General features: G+C 41.7%; 1 protein-coding gene across 2 annotated transcripts in view; it reads right to left on the bottom strand.

Annotated features, from left to right (window-relative positions):
- AFF2 (AF4/FMR2 family member 2) overlaps positions 1 to 21,438 on the bottom strand; it is a 394,994-nt gene that overhangs the window by 155,798 nt on the left and 217,758 nt on the right. The window lies entirely within an intron of this gene.

Below are 21,438 nucleotides of genomic sequence, written 5' to 3'. Positions count from 1 at the left end.
TGTAAAAGCCCTCAGGTAAGTAACTGAGAAGTACATCTGCAGAAGGGGTCTAATGAATCACTGTTTTTTCCTGACTGAACTCTTTAAGAGCTGTAGAGACACTGGCTAAATCAGAGCTGAAACGGAAAGGGAGAACTGGGAGTGCAATGGGATTTGTGTGCTTCTGCAAAGCAGATCTGAGCTGGAGCGTTGAGCCCAGGGGAAAAGGGGCAGATGGAAAAATAGCTGTGCAAAACCAGACCCTCAAGTTAATTGCCTCTTTCAAAGTTTAGTTCCTTTCCCCCTCTTTCAATTTTTCCATAATTTCCTCCTTGTTCAAAATAAAATGTTGCTGTGGCGTGTGTGTTTTGTTTTAAATTCAGGCAAAAGGTGTCAATCTAGAACTACAGAAATCATGATGGAAGAGGGCTACTAGTCTCCATCCCCAGGAAGGCACCTTCACTTTCTACAATGAACCCTAGAGCACCGTGCCCAGTCTAATTTGAAATATCTGACAGAAATGGGGTTTCTGCTATTTCCTTTAGAGGAGGATTTCATGGCATGATAGATCTCACTGGGCCAAACGCTGCCCTCTACTATATGGTGTGGATGAGAAAGCTACAGAAATGCATCGATGGAAAAGTAACAATGCTGCTATTTTTCTCCCTGGCCTCAGCACCCATAAAGGTCCCATTGCTGCCACTCCATGTAATGTCTGATCTGCAGTTTTAGAGGGCAGCATTAGGCACGGAGAGCAGGCATAGTAGCTAGGGAGAAGATACTCTCCACGGCATGATCCCCTCCACTGTGGCTGGATTTCCATTCTGCTCAGAAGTTACTGCTGGCGAAGGAGTTGGCAGGGACTGCACAGAGCCATGACTTGTATAAACTCTTTGTCGACCTTTCCTCATCCATCAGTCCCTTCAGCTCCTCAACCAGTTCTGTAGCTCTAAACTTCCTCCAATTTCTTGCTCACGCTTCACATTAAGCTTCCATTGATAAATAGTTTATAAAGGGTTGCTAAATGACTAATAGATGTTATCAGACCTGAATACTATGTGTTAAAGATGGCTATGAGCACATCAGTAGAATGTGTTATAGATGGTTCTAAGATACAGTTATAAGCAACCTGTCGACCTGTTGGACTATCACAATCAATTCCCCATTTATTAAAACATCTGTTAATGGTCTATTAGCCCTTTATAAACACTTATCAATGGAATCCTAATATAAAGTGTGATCAGTTTCTCAATATCTTGCTAGCTTCTGCATTTGCGCAGCCCTACCCATTTTCTCTCTGCTAGGAAGTCGGTCAATTTAGTAACAAACAAGCAACAGTTAAATTCTATATGTGCTGGGCATGCTGAACTAAAAAAAAAAAAAATCTCAGTCAACCACCTCTAAAAAGAAAAGGCTACTGCAGGTATAAAAAGCAATCCAAACTGGAGCTCAAAGCTAAGAGAAATGCAAACAGCCAATGGGGTTTTAAAACTAACGATGTAAAATAGTCCATGTAAACTAATGGACAATTTGTTTGTCTGATTACATGGGGACATCCCTTCCAAATTCCTGACCAGGAATTTGGAATAACCAAAGAAAAGACTACCCCAGGGAATCCACCCTAGGTTTTACACTGAGCCCAATACATACTGGGAGAGGTATTTGGGGATTTTCTCAGTGCTGTATGAATACTCCTGCAGTGTGGACATGATCAATAAAGCTTATAGTTATGCATTTGACTATCACGTTTCAGTGCTTTAAGAAGCTCCCAGGAACCAGTGACACAACAGCTTGTTTGTTTCTAAGACATAAAAACAGCTATGAAAATAACTTTAATGATGTCCTAACAGAGAGAGCCAAATTCCTCGGTAAAGGCACTAATGTAGAAAACTGTTTACCCGTGCAGACAGTTCAAGAAATGTATCATCAGCAGCATATGACTAGCCCACGTTATATGAAGGAACGACATGGCTGCATTTGCAATGATGCCTTAGTCATCCTAATAAATCATTTATCTTGTTACAGTACGAAAGTCTTCTACAATGAAATGAAACACATTCCAAAATCCAGTGCACACAAACAAATTCTATTTCAAAAGCCAGGATTTTATGCTATAAATAAAACCACCCATCTTCTCCCTGACCATAATATACCAAAAAAAAAAAAAGCATTCACCTTGTAGTTTTTTTCCATGACAACAAATAAGTACCCCTGGCTTGGCTGGTGTATGGGATGGATACCATATCCTCCCGTGCTAATATACTTGCTTTACTTTCCCATATTTGCAGAGCAGAAAGGACTGAAAAAAAACCATACTCAGTGAAAATGAATTTAGAACTTGTTTTAGAAGCTAACAGAGGTCAGCTATAAACATTACAACATATGTTTTCCTGTCCTGTTTTGCTAACATTTGGGGACTATTTACAGAAAGAAAGTGATGGCAATAAGAATATTTTCTCTTTCTATTGAGCTTCCAGTTATTCTCCCCCATTCCGTTACCTCGTACTTTCCATATATTTCCCTCACACTTCAGCTTTTATAACTAAAATATATTGATATTCTTTGCTTAGAGCAGTTACGAGACAATAAAAAATAGCAAATCATGACTGACATATTTATTGCTCTAACAAATCTTGTGAATGTGAAGTAAAACAATGTTCCATTGGGAAGGTATCTCAGCTCAGGAAACTATTTTGGGGGAAATAATGAAGCTACTATATACAATAGTGTTACAATTTAGTGACTGTGGTCCACTCCAGAAAGTAGTTCCAGTCCATATAACAGAGTCCACTCTGAAATTTGATTAGGAACTGTAGGTTAAGAAGGCAATGAGCATAGGCAGAGAGAGAGAGAGAGAGAGAGAGAGAGGGGTCAAAACCCTGATACTCCTGACTCAGGCAAAACTTCCTTTGGTTTTAGTAGGAATTTTAGTTGGAGCAGAAGTCCTAAATCAGGTCCTTTCTGAAAGGAAAACTACTCCCCTATGGGATCATAATTAAGAGTTTGCAGTTTACCATCGCTCTTCTTGCCATGTTTAGGTTATTTGTGTGAGTAACATGTAGAAGGGCAGTGACAGGCTTTCAGAACTGAATCAGCAAAATGGAATAGTACAGCCTAACAAACCAAGCAGAACTTCACGGGGAAATAGAAGGGAAAGTTGACATGGGACAGTGGGAGGGGATTAAAGCAAAGGTGAGGACTCCCAAGATTGGAGTATCATGGGATATGATGGGAAAGACATCCCAGATTCACAGAAGCTGGAGCCCTGAGCCTTACTGCCATTGCCTCAGTCATTAGCATTAATTCCTTCCTGGGTTTCCACGTGTAAATCCGGGGTTTGAGCATGGGATGATATAGCTGATCCCCAACTCAGTCCGCTTTGGCCAGCCAACACCCTGCAGAATGTCTACATAGCGGCATCTGCAAGGTCTCAGGGAGAGGCCAACAGATGATGCCACTGAGATTTCCCCTTCCATGAAGCCAAGAGCATGGTACATCCACTCTTCTCACACAAGTGGCGTGGGCAATCAAGGCCCTGCAGCTTGGCTAAGCAAGTGTGTCATGCTGTGCCGTACGAAATATTAACACATCTCAAGAACTGTCCTGTTGGCTGGAATCACCTGCTGGGAGAGAGCCTGCCTGAGCTTCACCTAGTCCAGGGTCCTGTCTCTGACAGTGGCCAGCCCCAGATGCTTTAGAGGAAGGTACAAGAATCCTACAGAAGGCAGATGGGGGACAATAAGCATGAGGTAATATCTTTTACTGGGCCAACTTCTATAGGTAAAAGAGACAAGCTTCTGAACTTACACAGAGCTCTTCTTCACATCTCACATTAGGACTCAGCTTAAGCACTAATAGTTAAAAACTGGCTCAAACACTAAGGCAGGACGTTTAATATCCTTCCAAAATATGTTACTGGGAACAGCTGGAGTTATAGACATTAATGTGAGCCGTACAAATATCTAGTACCTTTTTGGATCCTTTTCAGTCACTTGTACCAGAAGTCCCCTGCAAAAAACCCCAGCATCTTTCTGCATCTCGTTCTGGGTGACTAAACTAATGACTCTATTGCCCAATACATAGTGATGAAGTCTTGCTGTGGCCTAGCACGGCTAATACAATGCCTCCCACAGCTTCCCAACTCCACTGACAGGCACAGTCATATTCCATTTATTTTCTCCATTCAAAATGATACTTGCTTGGAATAATCTCCTGGGATGGCACATCTAATTTTCATGCAGCTCCCAGGAGACAGGAAGTACACATTGAACTGTTATATTCCAGCATAACATCCTGACAATAGAACAGCATCATATAAACAAAAGCACAATAAGCAATAAAAAGCTAATTCTTTGAAAAGTTACTAATACCAACATATAATTTCATCTCTGCAATTTAAAAAACATTGGCAGGGTTCCTTCAAGCAAATAAGCAACTGCTTTTTTGAAACTATTCAGCACTGGCAATTGTTTAAGGGAATCTGGTAATTTGTTCCATCCATTCAGAGCTACACAAGCAAAAAAGCATGTCTCGTATTGACTGTTTTCTTCCTTGAAACCCCCCAGACTTAGGGTTTGCACTGAGAAGAGAACATAATTACAATTTACAGTTACAAAACAAGACTGTAAACACCCTATGGTGCTACCCTGTGCACATTTGTACAATAAATTACACCACCTCCTTTTCATTGCCAGATGTAATCAATTCATTTTTTTCATACAAAATACAATGAACGGTTATTTATTCACATGACAAGACAGATCTATGTAACTTCTTATGAAGCCCATTTAATTTCTGGAGCACTAACACATGAGCAGTGAAAAGAAACATCTCCAAATTCAATAATGGGCATAACTAAACTGCACAATTTGTTTTGGAGAACTAGTACTGAAACACTTCATTCTACCCTGCACACTCAGTCTTGGGCCCAGTGTAGCCAGTTTAAAATCCACATCCTTACAATATGCTGAAGATGATTCCACTCAAATCCCCATGGATTTCAACATCAGCAACCTGACCCAATAACAAATTAGCTTTATTCTTAATACAGGAGCACTGGTCACTTGATTTGGCATATAGAGGAAGATTTAAAAAATGACACTTTATGTTCCATTTGAGTTTAACCCAAGTTATTTTTTATAAACCGTGAATTGGTTTCATTAAAATTGGATTCCAAACACAAACAATTGAAGCTAGCACACAGCGCTGTATCATGTGTATTGAGAAAGCCTTTCCCGAGGCTGCTTTTTTCCCCAGACCAAAGATTCTGCCAGATCTCCTTCACTGCCACAAGATCAGTACTGGAATATGAACTTCCCCGTGTATGTGTGGAAATGTAGCTCTCCCTTTTTACACTGATGGACTGTGATGGACTGGCGGCAATGTGTCACCAGTGCCTCTTACTGAAATGTCAAAATCTCTCAAATGTGTGTCAGAAGGCAGAAGAGATAAACACTTGGAGATTCTCTTTTAGCTCAAGCCTTTTAGAGACTGTTTTTTTTTTCACCATTTCCTTGTCTTCTTCCAAACCAACTCCCACGCATGGAGTGGCTTCTCCATTTCCCTACCAGTTTGCCACCCCACCTTTCTAACCTACCACAAGTCCCAACTAAAGAGTCACTTCACTCACAATGCACATAAGCTGCTCAGCGTATCAGATCTTCTCTATGTCTGCCTCTGAGACTGTACAGACTAGCTTGGTGAGGTAATATCTTTTATTGGACCAACTTCTGTTGGTGAGACAGACAAGCTTTCAAGTTACACAGAGCTCCTCCTCAGGTCTGGGAAAGGTACTCAGAGTGTCATAGCTAAATGACAAGGTTGAACAGATAGTTTCGCATAAGTAGTTAGCACATATTCTAAGGGACCATTCAAGGAAAAGTGGCTGGTTAACACCCCTGTGTTATAGGAAAAAAAGAGGGCTAGTGAGTTACAGATTGTTGTAATAACCCATTAATCCAATGTCTGAGACTGTAAACTCTTCGGGGCAGGAACTCTCTCACTTTGTCTGGTGCAGTGCCCAGCACAATGCTGGAACCTACTGAATAAATAACTAAAAAACAAGTCCTAGCCTCACTTATAACTGGGAAAACCTGGGGTAGCCAACAATGCCAGGCACACTATAGTGATGACTTAGCAAGTCCCGGGTGGCCAGAGAACTCCTGCAATTGGCATCATAGATTCTTAGTTTCTGAGATTCCAAGGCCAGCAGGGACCTTTGTGATCATCTAGTCCAGTGGTTCCCAAACTTGTTCCGCCGCTTGTGCAGGAAAAGCTCCTGGCGGGCCAGGCCGGTTTGTTTACCTGCCGCGTCCGCAGGTTAGGCCGATCGCGGCTCCCAGTGGCCGTGGTTCGCTGCTCCAGGCCAATGGGAGCTGCTGGAAGCGGCGCGGGCCGAAGGACGTACTGGCCGCCACTTCCAGCAGCTCCCATTGGCCTGGAGCAGCGAACCGCGGCCCCTGGGAGCTGCGATCGGCCGGACCTGCAGATGCGGCAGGTAAACAAACCGGCCCAGCCCGCCAGGGGCTTTCCCTGCACAAGCGGCGTCCCAAGTTTGGGAACCACTGATCTAGTCTGACTTCCTGTACACCTCAGGACTGAGAACTTCCCCACAATAATTCCTAGAGCAGATCTTTTAGAAAAACATCCAATCCTGATTTAAAAATTGTCAGCGATAGAGAATCCATCGTGGCCCTTGCTAAATTGTTGCAATGGTGAATCACTCTCAGCGTTAAAAAATTATGCCTTATTTCCAGTCTGAGTATGTCTAGCTTCAACTTCAAGCTATTGGTTTGCTTTATACCTTTCTCTGCTACACTGAAGAGCTCATTATTAAATACTTGTTCCCCACATAGGTACTTATAAACTATAATCAAGTCACCCCTTAACATTCTTTTTGTTAAACTAAATAGATTGAGCTCCTTGAGTCTAACACTATAAGGCAGGTTTTCTAATCTTTTAATCATTCTTGTGGCTCCTCTCTGAACCCTCTCTAATTTATCAGCATCCTTCAAAAATGTATCTAAATTACCAGACTATGACATGGCTTGTCTTTGTTGCCTTCAGCTGGCTCGAAAGCACTAGCAGACTGTTCATTAGCAGTGGTTTATCAGGGGTCATACAAGCACGCTGGATAGACGCCCAAGTAGAGACCACCCAGCAGAACCATGATTACTCTGCTAGTTAGCTCTAAGCAGCTAGTGTTATTCATAACTCCAGCAAGTGTCAAGCAATGACAATTGCCAGTTATTATACAAAGTGGAACTGGAATAAACCTGCCAAAGAGTATTTTTTCAGTACAACATGCAATTTATTATCATGTTCCAGCAATTACCAAAGGGAGTTGTTGATCTCACTTTGCTGGAGAGATACAAAGGCTAGATGCAGTAACACGGCATTCTTTTTGAAGGATAGCGTGTGTTATAAGTGAAAGACACTATAAAATGACAATGCTGCAGCAAAAGGAGACAGAATGATACATTTAGTGAAATCCCCAGTCTCAGTCTTTTCAAAGGAGACCATAAGCAGTTAGTAAAACATTTCTAAGGGCTGCTGTACCCTTTCAAACATGATAGCTTTCTTGAAGTTTACAGTTATCACATTAAGAAAAATGGTAATGAGGAGATCATGAAAACTTCTTTTAAAAGTAACAAAAGCTCAGTTGCTGAGGAAAAAAGAGTGACAACTGTTTTCATGGAAATAGGCCTCCAATGAGGAACTCTGCTGACACTTTGTTCTCTTAGGAGGGAGTGCTTCATGAGCCCCAATTTGTATTAAAGTATCCGCAGAGATCTCCTTTTCCAGGCAAACTGGCAACTCCGTCCTAGGAACGTAGGTGTACAGGTCAGAAAGCCCAAATACAGTTGTAGCCAGACACGGATTCAGTTAAAACAAAATGACTCACCTCCCAGAACTTCCACCCATTCCTCAAACCAAACTCAAATCTTTTTTGAGGTTCAGAACAATTTTATTAAGTCGCCTCTCATCTAAAGAGAGGGCGAGAGAGGCAATAACAATTTATTTAATAAAAGATGCCTGTTTTGCATTGTAACACAGAGACACACAGATTCTAAAGCTGGAAGGGACCATTGTAATAATACCACCTAGCTTTTCTATAGCATTTTTCATCACAACATGTAAAACGCTTTTCAAAAAAGAGACTGGTATCATTATTAAGGCTGCGAGTCTGTGACGGAGGTCACAGAAGTCACAGATTCTGTGACTTTCCGGGACCTCTGCAGTGGCTCATGCGACTGATTCCAGGGGCGCCTGTGCAGCTGGGGTGGCCCCTGGGCCAGCTGCACCAGCCACTGCTGGGGCAGTCTACCCCCCCTCCCCCGAGCACCAGCGGTGGTCTCGGGATGCGTTTTTCCAAGTTTTAGTTAGGGGTATATAGTACAAGCCCTGGATAGGTCATAGGTCATGAATTTTTGTTTACTGCCCGTGGCCTGTCCATGACTTTTACTAAAAATACCCATGACTAAATCTTAGCCTTAATCATCATTGCCATTTTACAGATAGGAAAACTGAGGCACATGGAGGGGAAATGACTTGCCCAAGGTCATTCAGCAGGCCAGAGGCAGACCTGGGAATGGAACCCAGTTTTCCTGGGCCCCACTTCAGCGCTTTATCCAAGAGCATTGATTTTCTGGCCACATGGATTTTCTGGTCTAGCTGTGCAAGCCTCCTGAACCAGTAAATGTCTATATTGTATTGGTTTCTTTCCTCTACAGGGTCAGGAGGATACTTTTTTAAAATCTCCATGTAACAACCTATTTATTCTTGGGTGGGTATTTATTCTTTGAATGGAAGTTTTGGCGCAGGTCAAATTTTTACAGAGGAGCTGTAAATGGTAGAAAATAGAAGTTTCTACTGACAACTATGACAGAGCCATAACTACAAATCGTTCTAGTCAGGGAATTGCCAGCTATCCACAGAGAATGTTACATGGCTGACATAAATCAGTGTGGTAGGATCTACCGGCTAATTAAACAATTGTGACAAATTTAATGCGACAGTCTGAAAAGTTCAAAAACGTCTCTCTATCCATGGAGTGTGCATTCTTCTCACATGCATATTAAGAAACATGTCTTGTATTAAGAAATTGAAAGGACCCTACATATTCAATAACCTTCCCCCTTAATGTTAAGCACAATTTGAGATATACGGCTGAAATAGATTGGAAGTCCATAAGAGAGCTCGGAACGTTAAATTAAGAACATAAGAACGGCCCTACTGGGTCAGACCAAAGGTCCATCCAGCCCAGTATCCTGTCTTCCGACAGTGGCCAATGCCAGGTGCCCCAGAGGGAATGAACAGAACAGGTAATCATCAAGTGATCCATCCCCTGTCGCTCATTCCCAGCTTCTGGCAAAATGATAACTCAGCACCCTGCTTTCTTCAGGGAAATGTTAGCAATCTTCCACAGAGCTGGATAACCCGTAGTGTCCAGGGTAATTTTAAATGTTTGACTGAGCCTTGCCTTTGTGCTGTTATAATAGAACAGCAGTAATACCTGACACAATACAGCACTTTCCAGCTGAAGGTCTCAATGCACATTGTAAACAATGAATTTAGCCTCATTCTACCCATATGCAGTATTATTTCCCCATTTTACAGATAGGAAAACTGAGGGCTAAGTGGCATCTCAAGGTCACACAGGGAAACAGAGGCAGGGATGGGCACAGGAAATTTTATTTATGCTTACCAAAAAATTCTTTGAGATGTCTACACATCCTTTATAAAAGGCGTTCAACTCATTTGGGGGCAGAAGTAAATCTGCCCATTTAGGAAGGGAGTGAAGGCCTCACCAGTTGAGATGAGCTCGATGGATAGGAAGTATAAAATCACCCCTTGAAAGGGTTCAAACAGCTGTGCTGTGAGCGTGGTGATCTCAAGGCTGCATGGTGTGGACATACGGATGGGGTGTATACATGAGTCACAGGGCATCCACAGTTGCATCCAAAACAATGGCTGCGGCCAGAAAGATTTCTTGACAGAAGCCCCTCGGACATTGGAATGTCTTGCTTTTGAGACAGATGATGCCAGCTAGAGTGTCTGTCCAAGTTGTGATTGCCCCTGCAAATCACATGGAGGCTGCCAAGGCCATCAGATTGGATGATGTCACTTCAATTTCTCCTGAGTCTCCATAGAAGGAAATGCCCCTTGGTTGGGATCTATGTATTCTTGGTCAGAGAAGAAGAGATGTGGAGTGACACAGGTCAGATTTGGCTTGGTGCACATTGGGAAGGTGGGTACAAAAATTCTTAAGATGATTGGTTGTAGCCAGATACTCCCATCCCTAACATCAACCTCCAGCGTGGTAGGAAGTGGGTTATACAGTTGTAGCCTCAGATCTTATAAAACCTTTGTAGTGGCTTTGCCCCATCTCATTCCTCCTTATGTTCCTCCTTACTTTCCTTCTTGGGAGGTTTGTGTAGCAGAATATCTAGAGCTTCAATGGCCTGCCTGAGAGGGGTTTCAAAGCACTCTGATTGAAAGAATCTGTCTTGTGCCTCCTCTTCTTACCCTCTGGTTCTGATTCAGCCTCATCTCTGGTTCATGGTCTTTCCTTTTCCTTTCAGTTTACTGCCTATGGACTGGTTATGCCTGCATGTAGCCTCTAAGGATAACGACATTGAAGATAGCAACAGAGGGTCCTGTGGCACCTTTAAGACTATTGAAAGCAGAAGTATTGGAGCATAAGCTTTCGTGGGTGAACGCATCATCTTGCGTCTGATGAAGTGGGCATTCACCCACGAAAGCTTATGCTCCAATACTTCTGTTAGTCTTAAAGGTGCCACAGGACCCTCTGTTGCTTTCTACAGATTCAGACTAACACGGCTACCCCTCTGATACTTGACATTGAAGATAGGCTCCTACAATTTGTCCCTGGCTCTGAGAATTCGCAAGTTTTTCCTAATGTCCAACCTAAACCATCCCTGATGCAATTTAAGCCTATTGCCTCTTGTCCAAGGAACATAAGAACGGCCATGCTGGGTCAGACCAAAGGTCCATCTAGCCCAGTATCCACTTTTCCAACAGTGGCCAATGCCTGGTGCTTCAGAGGGAATGAAGAGAACAGGTAATCGTCAAGTTATCCATCCCCTGTTGCCCATTCTCAGCTTCCATCCTCAGAGTTTAAAGAGAACAATTTTTCTTCCTCCTCCTTGTAACAACCTTTTATGTACTTGAAAACTGTTATCATATCCTCCCTCAGTCTTCTTTTCTCAGACTAAACAAACCTAATTTTTTCAATCTTCCCTCATAGATCATGTTTTCTAGACCTTTAATCATTTTTGTTGCTCTTCTCTGGACTTTCTCCAATTTGTCCACATCTTTCCTGAAATGTGGTGCCCAGAACTGGACACAATACTTCAGTTGAAGCCTAATCAGCGTGGAGTACAGCAGAAGAATTACTTCTTTAGTCTTGCTTACAACACTCCTGCTAATACATCCCAGAATGATATTTGCTTTTTTTTGCAATACTGTTATACTGTTCACTCATATTTAGCTTATGATCCACTATGACCCCTAGGTCCCTTTCTGCAGTACTCCTTCCTAGGAGTACTTTCTCGTTTTGTATGTGTGCAACTGATTGTTCCTTCCTAAGAGGAGTATTTTGCATTTGTCCTTATAGAATTTCATCCTATTTACTTCACACCATTTCTCCAGTTTGTCCAGATCATTTTGAATTTTAATCCTATCATCAAAAACACTTGCAACCTTTCCCAGCTTGGTATCAAACTTTATAAGTGTGCTCTATGCCATTATCGAAATCATTGATGAAGATATTGAACAGAACCGGACCCAGGACTGATCCCTGGGGGACCCCACTTGTTATGCCCTTCCAGCTTGACTGAACCACTGATAACTACTCTCTGGGAACGGTTTTCCAACCTATGCACCTAACTTACAATAGCTCCATCTAAGTTGTATTTCCCTAGTTTGTTTATGAGAAGGTCACACGAGACAGTATCAAAAGCCTTACTAAAGTCAAGATATACCATATCTACCACTTCCTCACTATCCACAGGGCTTACCACCTCCTCACAGAAAGCAATTAGGTTGGTTTGACATGATTTGTTCTTGACAAATCCATGCTGACAGTTAGTTATCCCCTTATTGTCTTCTAGGTGTCTGAAAACTGATTGCTTACTTATTTGCTCCATTATCTTTCAGGGTACTGAAATTAAACTGACTGGTCTGTAATTCCCTGGGTTGTCCTTATTCCCTTTTTTATAGATTGGCACTATATTTGCCCTTTTCCAGTCTTCTGGAATCTCACCCAACTTCCATGACTTTTCAAAGATAATTGTTAATGGCTCAGATGTCTCCTCAATCAGCTTGAGTATTCTAGGATGTATTTCATCAGGCCCTGGTGACTTGAAGACATCTAACTTGCCTAAGTAATTTTTAACTCATTCTTTCCCTATTTTAGTCCCCTACTCCTTGCCAATCTGAGGTTTTTATTTCCCTTCCAAACCTGGGGCCTGTTTCTGAGTTTCTTGTACGTTATACAGAGGGTCACAGTGGATGTCTCCAGAAACCAGTTGTAGAGGGGCCCGCCTTTCCCAGAACAGGAGATTCCAACACTCCATCCCCCTCTGTGTCTCATGGGATTGCAAGGGACAGCTGGGTTTAATTTATTCCTGGAAGCACCAATCTTCCTTCTTAGACATCTACAGGGATCTACTGAGGGATCTATTGCAGTAGGGAGAACAGCAGCTGGAAAGATTTGAGGGAAGTCTTGGCAAAGAGGTAGGGAGGCTGGATGGAAGGAGAAGGAGATGAGCCTACACTGCCCTTGTGGTATTGTTCACTGTGGAGGTAAGGATCACACTCCTACTGTATGGTAGTAAGCTCCGGGATGCATTATACACAATGCTTCCTGGAGTTTCCACTGGGGCTGTGCAACATATGTCCATAAGGCATAATTGGGGATAAGCTTTCTGAAGAGGCATCCAATCACATGCTCCATGCCTTTTCCCTTGATTACTGCTGGCCTGTTTAGCCCCAACTCCAGCCCTGAATACCAAGAGAGAGAAGGAGAAAAGAGCATGTGATCTCTCTGAGCTAACTACATGGGGGCCAAGTTATCCTTCAACAGACCAACCAACTCCTTCGACCTGGCTAATTTATAATGGGGTTTCCCACCAGCTGTACATCATAGATCTTAGTTTGTTGCTTTAAACCTGCAGTCCCTGCCCTGAAGGCTGACAGAGTGCAGCCCTCCCCTTCTACCGTATAAGATAAAGATCTGACAGAAAATGCTATTGGTTCTGTCATTTCATACCACAACTGTTTGTAAAACAAATACTCATTCACAAACCCTAATGGCGCCATTAGAATATGTTTGCAATGTCGTATTTCTGTGCCCAAGGCACAGAATTTGTTATGTAAACTACGCATTATTAATCTACTTAAATGAAAGGTAACATTGCCAGCAGTTTAAACACTCATGCCCATATTTACCGTGTTTCACTATGACAGGATAAGATGAAATACAGAAATGATTCATTGGAGAACAGAGAAATATTTAATGGTGTGTGTGTTTCAAAACATGACTTTATTTATAGATTGATTTATCTTCATAGTACATAGAAGTGGAGCATGCTAGCCTCTAGTGGCTCTTATGCTTGATAGAAGCTTGTTCCATAGGTCACAAGTTGTTATCACTTTGTAATCTGGTACTTCAGGACGGCCAGGTAGAATACATTCAAAGCTTCCTAGGACAGTTTTCACAAGGGATTTATGTACTGCCTGAGGCTCTCAAGAGAGGACACTCAGTACAGCTTTGGTGAAGGGCCATAACACTGTAAATCATCACCATGGTGAATCCCAAAGGGATGTTGCCTCCTGGCAGATTGAGCGCCACCTGGATTGACCTCCTTCTGATTCTCCTCTCTTTCAATGAAGTCATTACTGAATTCAATGGAGCTACTCCTTATGTACACTGACGTAACTGAGGGGAGACTCGGGCCCCTTGGGCCTGCAAATCTGGAGTGGCAATCTTGTGAGAAAAGTTCATGTTGCCAGTCAACTGTAAGAAGCCCCATGAACTGCCTCTCACAGTATTTTGTTTTTTTGCTTCCAGTTCTCTCTGGTCCTCAAAGTTCAGAGGCATTTGAAAATATTATATAAAGCTATCCGAACTTTTTCAAACACCACAAAGAGGTGCAGTTTGACTTCAGTTAGAGGTTTGACCAATGTTTGAGGTTGGCTCTATTTCACCTAAGCCAATTTTCCCTTCGTTAATGGTAATCTTACCCTCTTCATCCCCAACCTGGATTCCTTTTGTGCAGTTTTCCATTTTTCTTACAATCTTTGCCATGACACTGAGTGTATTTAATGGGAGCAAGGATGTACATCATGTGAGACATTAAAATCTATGTTAACTCACTCCTGAGGTGATTATAAAGAGAAAAAAAGCCTACAAAGTGGTTCTTTTTGTATAACGGAGCTGGTGAAGAGCATGGGAAATGGGACCAAATTAGTACATTTTCATTCATTTGACAGATGAGAATCACCTTATTCTCTTCAGATACATTAACACATTGCCAAATGCTAGTCAATGTTGTGTTCATTGTGACGGTGCCAATTTACTTTATAGTAATTTTAGCAGTAATATTAAATCTGGCAACGATAGTGGAATTAAATAATATGACTGAAATTGGCAACGTTTCAATTTGGCACTACAAAATATGTGTTAAAATATTACATTCAAGGAGATAAGAAAACAGAGTTGAATATTGTGTTGGAAATAGGTACAGCGTAAGCTCCCTCTATCTGTTTGTAATCTTTCTATTGTTCCACTATAGATAGGCCAGAATAGATTTGTTGTGTAATTACCAGCCTTTGCATTTCAAAGTGCATTGCCAACTAATTTGCTTAATATTTTAAAAATACAAAATAAGATCTCTGTAGGCAAATTACTTGGGGCCTGAAACTGATCTCACTTCCATTTGTCTATACTGCTGAGGTCCTTAACCTTTCTGTCATCTACACCTGTGCCAAGCAGGTGCAAAATACCACCATTCTTATTCGGAAGCATTTTACACCAGCTATGCACTCCCAGGGTCAGATCCTGCGCCCGCCCCCACTAAGTCTGCTTGGCTCTGATCTGACAGAACACAGCAGACTTAAAGTTGGCCTAGGTGGTCACATCATGATATTCCTAACGTAGGGGAATCCTCTACTAGCACTAAATTAGTATAGCCAGCCTTCCATAGGGGCGAATGAGGAGCATTGCCACTGTAAAGAGACATGGCTGGGATACTGCAATGCTCCAATGATCCTCAGCTGCCAGAATGACTCAGATGTAACTTAGAGCATCCCAAGGCTAGTTTACATTGCACTGGGTCACTGTCCTAGAATTGGGGGCATAAGGTGGCATACAGCCAGCCATCTTTGCCCTCCCCTCGGACCTGGACCAACCCGAATTCAACTGAAGACAGGGCCCCCTGTGGCACTGGTTTAAATGGCTATATAAGGTGTAAAACACCAGAAAAACAGGCCCAAGTAATTCTATTGACTTCACTGGCATTACTCCTGCTGGTGTGAACAAGATCAGCTACAAAACTCTGATCTGAACAAAGCACTCAGCAGTCTCATATTTCCAGAGAGCCGGCTACATAATAGGCCCAGTGGGCTGAATTCTGTGCTTAGATGCAGGCTTAGGGCTAAGTTCTGCTCTCATTTACACCAGAATAATTCAGGGGTAAATCAGCTTAGTACAGCAACAGGAGGAAGTGGAGCGACTCCTAATTTACACTGTTGTAAAGGAGAGAACAATTCAGTGGTCAGTGGAACTACCCTTTGATTCACACTGATGGAAGAGCAAAAACTGGCCCTTCATCTACTGAGAAAACATTATTTTAAAGTTGGCAATTTGTTGTTTTGGGGATTCTTGAGAAACTAATTGTTTTATTTTATTTAATTTTATTTTAATTATTTTTACCCATAAATGTCTGTGTTCATAAACGAGGTCTAAAGGGGAAGGGGGAGAGGGGGAGAAAGTACTCGCAACACGCTGTAGTCTTCAAAGCAGGTGACTGCCTGCTCAAGGAGTGCTTCCTGAGCCTTCCCTCCAGCCGAGGTACAAGGGCATGGCTACACATTTACACGGGAGTTCGTTTTTCAATCTCTTTTTTCATTTCAATAGAAATAATAAATCACGTTATCCAGGAGAAAGAAGGAACTCGACACAAAACAGGGCTAGTTTTACGGCACACCTAAGACATATAGGGATTCGTTTATTTACTCAGCTATTTAAAAGTGGCCACTCTTACTCGTTCTCTGGACAGCTAAATGCTAGGTTGCTAAGTTACTGTTATTTGACATCATCTCCTCCCCAACGTGTTCCCACATTTGACAGGTTCACATGATTTACTAGGCCAGTCAGCTCATTATTCACTTGTCCAATGACGTCTGTAGAATTGTTTTAAATTCACATCATGTCCCTCTCAGCAAACCCCCAGATTTCACATGAAAATATTTAAACTGCTTGTCAGCTACTAAGTGCATCTGTAACCACGCTGGACAGCGTACCTGTATTTTTCAAATTACAATGATTATAATTAGGTTTAGCATCGTTCTTCAGTGTTGGTTTGTATTTTAGAAGAGAAAACAATTACTGAGGGGCAAATAATGGGCTATATCTGTTACAGGCTAATTTTGCTCTGTGAACAGCTCACCTCCGCTATGGATAATACATATTAAATCCATTAGTGCTTTCAAATGGCATGAGAAAGGTAATACTACACATAATTTACCCAGTCAAGGGCATTTTCACCTGCTGATCAATTTACATATTCTCCAATGTCATTAGATATGAGCTAGTCATCAGAAGAATAGAAGACAGTATAAATTATAGACTTTTCTCATTTAACTCCAGTCATTTTTATACTAATTACAATTTAAATTATATTTAGGATTTGTTTTGCTTCTAGACTAGAAAGCTTTTAATTAATATCACAGCTGTCGGTATAATATCAGAAATCTATCTAGTTACTTGACACTACACTACCATGAAATCGACACCTTCTAGAATTCTTCTGCCCTGCTATGCAGTGGCAGCTTTTTAGATTTAAATGTTTACCTCACTGTAAGAAGAGTAATTTAGCAACACAGAAATTATTGGTTTTTATATAGAGAGCCAGATCTTGATTCCAGTGGGGCTATGCCAGTTTGCACCAGCTGAAGATCTGGCCCTAAATCTCAATATGGGTAATTACATTCAGCCTTCCTAAAATTCCTCCTGGAATTTCAAAGGGTTGAAGTATCCTTTTCCTGTTCTAAAGCTCTATGTAGTGTTTTGTACAATGACCTATTTCGTTCCAGAGGTGGCTGCATTTCATTGGTTGGCAGAGTGATTCTTGCAGTGAGAGCAGACTTAATTGGCTTGAATTCCTGCAGAGTCAGCAAGATTTTCTAGGGCAGAGCTAATACATCCTAAAGGAGATTCCTGCAGTGTTCTGCAGAAATCCCGTTGCAGTGAAACACCACTGTTAGCTTGCATTCAATGGGACAAATTTTGCCCCCTGCCTGGCCCCCACAATGAAATGCACAGGAGCTGAAAATGAATCTGAGGGCAGTACACCTCTACCCCGATATAACGCTGTCCTTGGGAGCCAAAAAATCTTACCGCATTATAGGTGAAACCGCGTTATATCGAACTTGCTTTGATCCACCAGAGTGCACAGCCCCGCCCCCCCAGAGCACTGCTTTACTGCATTATATCCGAATTCATGTTATATTGGGTCGCGTTATATCGGGGTAGAGGTGTATTTGGTTCCCTACATACATAGATCACTAGACTGTGGCTAGCCCCAGGCAAGTGTGCATGGGATGACTACAGTCTCAATCACTGTGTTCCAGTCATGCAAGTACTAGAGGTATCTAGTGGCATCAGATCCACCAAAGGTAACAGGAAGAGGCATTAAAGTCAAAACTGTTACTTCCGATTTACACGTTTATAAATGAAAGCAGAGGCTGGCCTCTGGTCACAATACTCAGTATTGATTCCAAAACCATATTGGCCACAACTTTGAAAGTCAAAGTGAGGTAAATGAATGCTCAGCAAGCCTGACTCTCCTCTCGTTTGCAATGATGTAAATCAGGAGTAACTCTATTCATTTAGACCCTAAACTCTTTGGATAGCGACTGCCCTATGTGTTTGTAAAGTGCCTAGCACAATGGCCCCTGGCCTCTCCGTGTTACTGCAATGCAAACAACACATAACAACAACGTTAGAGCACACTGGTGTAAGGAACAGAAGCATCGGACTCCGAACCTTGGTTTAAAGCATCCAGGATTTTTTTCTAGTTTGTAACACAATTTTCTAATGAATTCTCTTTTTATATGACTAGCAATTTACAGGCTAATTTAAATCCATAAATATTAGTCGCATATGAATAAAGAAAAATATTTTCTTGGGTTTTGTTTTTTCATTTTATTTGCTCTTCCACAGATATCACATTGTCTTTAAATAGGAAGAGATATTTTGGAACAGAAGGAGGCCTATCTATCTCCGTCTATCTGTCTAGCTCTGGTAACCTGTAATCAATGCAAATGTACCATGTTACTTTTACAGTTTGGCTTTAGTTTGAAGGCAACGGTTTTTTTAAACAAAACTTCTCAGCCATGCGGGTTAGACAAGCAAAATCAACAGGAGACTGGTCTATCATTAACCTTTAGTTATGGTATCATGAGCAGTTCTCCAGGCACTTCCACAAGATGACATAAGTGGCTAAGTGTTTCAGGAAATCTGAAACACTGAAATTTTGTCTCAGAAGACTCAGGGGTCTGAATGGACACATGACCTTTTCCCCTCACTTGGCTGGTAAGTTCTGACCGTAAACTTAGTTAAACTCCATTTTTATTTATTAGCATCTATTAGGAATCCCAAACCTCTAGGTCTACAAAAGCACTAATCAAGATCAGCCTAAAAAAAAAAAGAATTTTAAAATCAGAGAGCTCACAGCTTGTATCTCTGCTACATACAAAACCTTGTGACAAACAAAATGCAAGAGTTATTGAAACTTTCTTAGGGATGAAACTCAGTTAAATTGCTTAGTTTCCTTACTTTTCTTAAATACCTGGGGTGAAATGCACTCAAGGGAGAGTGACATAACAGGCTGGAGCCAGGCGTATTACCAGCTGGCTCTGAGAAAGTTTCCCTCACAACTTTGCAAATACACCTCAGCAATATGCTAGTCCTGGTTCTCTCTTGAGCAGACATTGCCAATAGTTACAAAGTGTTTGATAAGCAGCCTTAGCAGTAAAATGTTTGGTTATGATGGAGTTACTCTGGATTCACACCGATGTATCTGAGCAGAATAGGCCAGGTTTAGTCAGCCCTATTAGCGTAAGGCCAGATTCTGGCACTTTGTTCACACTGAGTTTAGTTCCATTGATTTTAATAGGCCGATTCGTGGAATAAGGTGCTACTCAACACCAGCAAGAGTGGCTCCTAGGGAGTATGTATCTGGTCCAAAGTCCATTAAAGTAAATGGAGATACTCACATTGACTTCAACAAGCTTTAGTGCTGGGCCTGAGAAATGTAACCTCAGTCCATGCCAATGCAGATCACTACCAGTAGGTCACAAGGGTCTAACTATGCAGCCACTGAAGATAGTGAGAGATTTGCCATCAACTTTGATGGGAACAGGATCAGATTCCCATAAGATATTCTTGCATTTTGTGAGTACCGGTATATGTGCTGCTCATGCATTTAAAACAGGCACCCGAATGACTGACCCTTGGAAAATTTACATTATACTTCTTTCTACATTATTTTTCTGAAAATAACTGCTTTCCCATCCAGCAGTTAATTCCTTCCAATATTAACAAACATAATTCAAATATATAAATAACACAGATGCAGAAATATGTTTAAAAACACAAAAAATATTTTAAATAATTTTTCAACCTTATTTTTCCCTCCCTATCTATTCTTTACATAACAACCCCTGGGAAGCTTGAAACCAATGGTTTTTTCCCTTCCTTGGATGTATTACTCCATGGGATACACAATTTCACATTTATTATGGTCAGATTCCACACTACTGCTAGCTTCCCACATTGATTTAGAATTATAGAATCATAGGATTAGAAGGGACCGCAAATTATAGAGGAACATTGGAAACACATGGAGAACTACATTGACATCATCAAAAGATAATACATACATAAAAAGGGCAAACTCCTCTGGATTAAGTATTCTTATTGGTTTCAGTGGGATGGTGAAGAACATGGGAAATTGAGCTGGGCAGAAAATGTTTTTCCTACCGGCAAATATTTTCAAGACTTCAGAATTTTTTCTCCATCTTGAACCGGGGTGAGAAGTCAAAATTTCAAAAAATATTTGTGAACCCAAAAAACCTGAATAAACTTTTTTCCTCTATGTTATTTTGAGTGAGGAAATTCATGTAACTGACTCTGTTTCGTGAACAGTTTTGGCAAATGTGTACTTTTTGATAAAAAAATGATGAGTTGAAAAATTCCCAACCAGCTCCAGTGAGAAATGCCAGTATTATTTTACTAATATTATATGGCCATCTGTTTGTTTGATTGTTATTGTGGTGTTTGCTATATGTTTATTAGGGATTAATTCAGGTATGGGTTAGTTTGTAGGTAGGCAGGAAAGCAGGCAAACATTGGTGATAGCCCTCCATTCACAGAGGTTTAAAAGGACAGTACAGGTGTCGATCCCTTTGCAATGTTATCCTGAGAGCAGCATTGTAGCCAGTGACCCCAGGATGGAGGGTCCTGACGCATGAAATGGAAACAAAGGACTTTGGAGTGGATTAAAACCCATGCCCTGAAGCACAAAGAGGGAGAGATACAGGGACCACTCTTGTGCAGGCTGACCTTCCCTCCACTCCACAAAATTCCCCAAGATCAGGTTTCTGGGATAAGCTAGGCATACATAAATTTTATTCATGAGTGTAGACTGTTCGTTATGTTAAAAACCCTATTTCTTCTTATGTTTTGTTCCTGCTCTTAAGATTAAACAATACTTTGTTTGCAAGAGGCTATTTTGAGCCCTGTGTTAACCACTGCTCACAGCTCCTGAAGGGTAGATTTGCAGGGCTTGAATCCAGTTGGGACCACTGGGCAATCGTGTTTGGTACACAGGGTGGTTGCAGCCTTGCACCTGACCTGTGAGTGGGAAAATCACGGGATTCTGCCGCAGGATGGGAATGCAAGAGGCTGATCACCTGAAGGGGCTGCACTCGTTGAGACTGAGAGCGGTCAATAGTGCAGCTAGCCCTGAACTGTGACTGGGATTACCTGGGATTGGTCTACACTTAAAAGTGTGGAAAAAACCACACCTCCTCGAAACATACCGACAAAATCCCCAGTGTAAATGCAGCTATGCTGACAGAAGAGTGCTTCAATCAGCATAGCCAACATCGTTTGGGGAGGGGGTGTTCCTAGATCAGCAGAAAAATTCC

This window comes from Terrapene carolina, unplaced genomic scaffold (genome assembly GCF_002925995.2).
Source record: "Terrapene carolina triunguis isolate 2854851 unplaced genomic scaffold, T_m_triunguis-2.0 Scaffold131, whole genome shotgun sequence".
NCBI classification, from domain to species: Eukaryota; Metazoa; Chordata; order Testudines; family Emydidae; genus Terrapene; species Terrapene triunguis.
The sequence above is the reverse complement of the archived record's forward strand: the minus strand, read 5'-3'. Positions and strand labels throughout refer to the sequence as shown.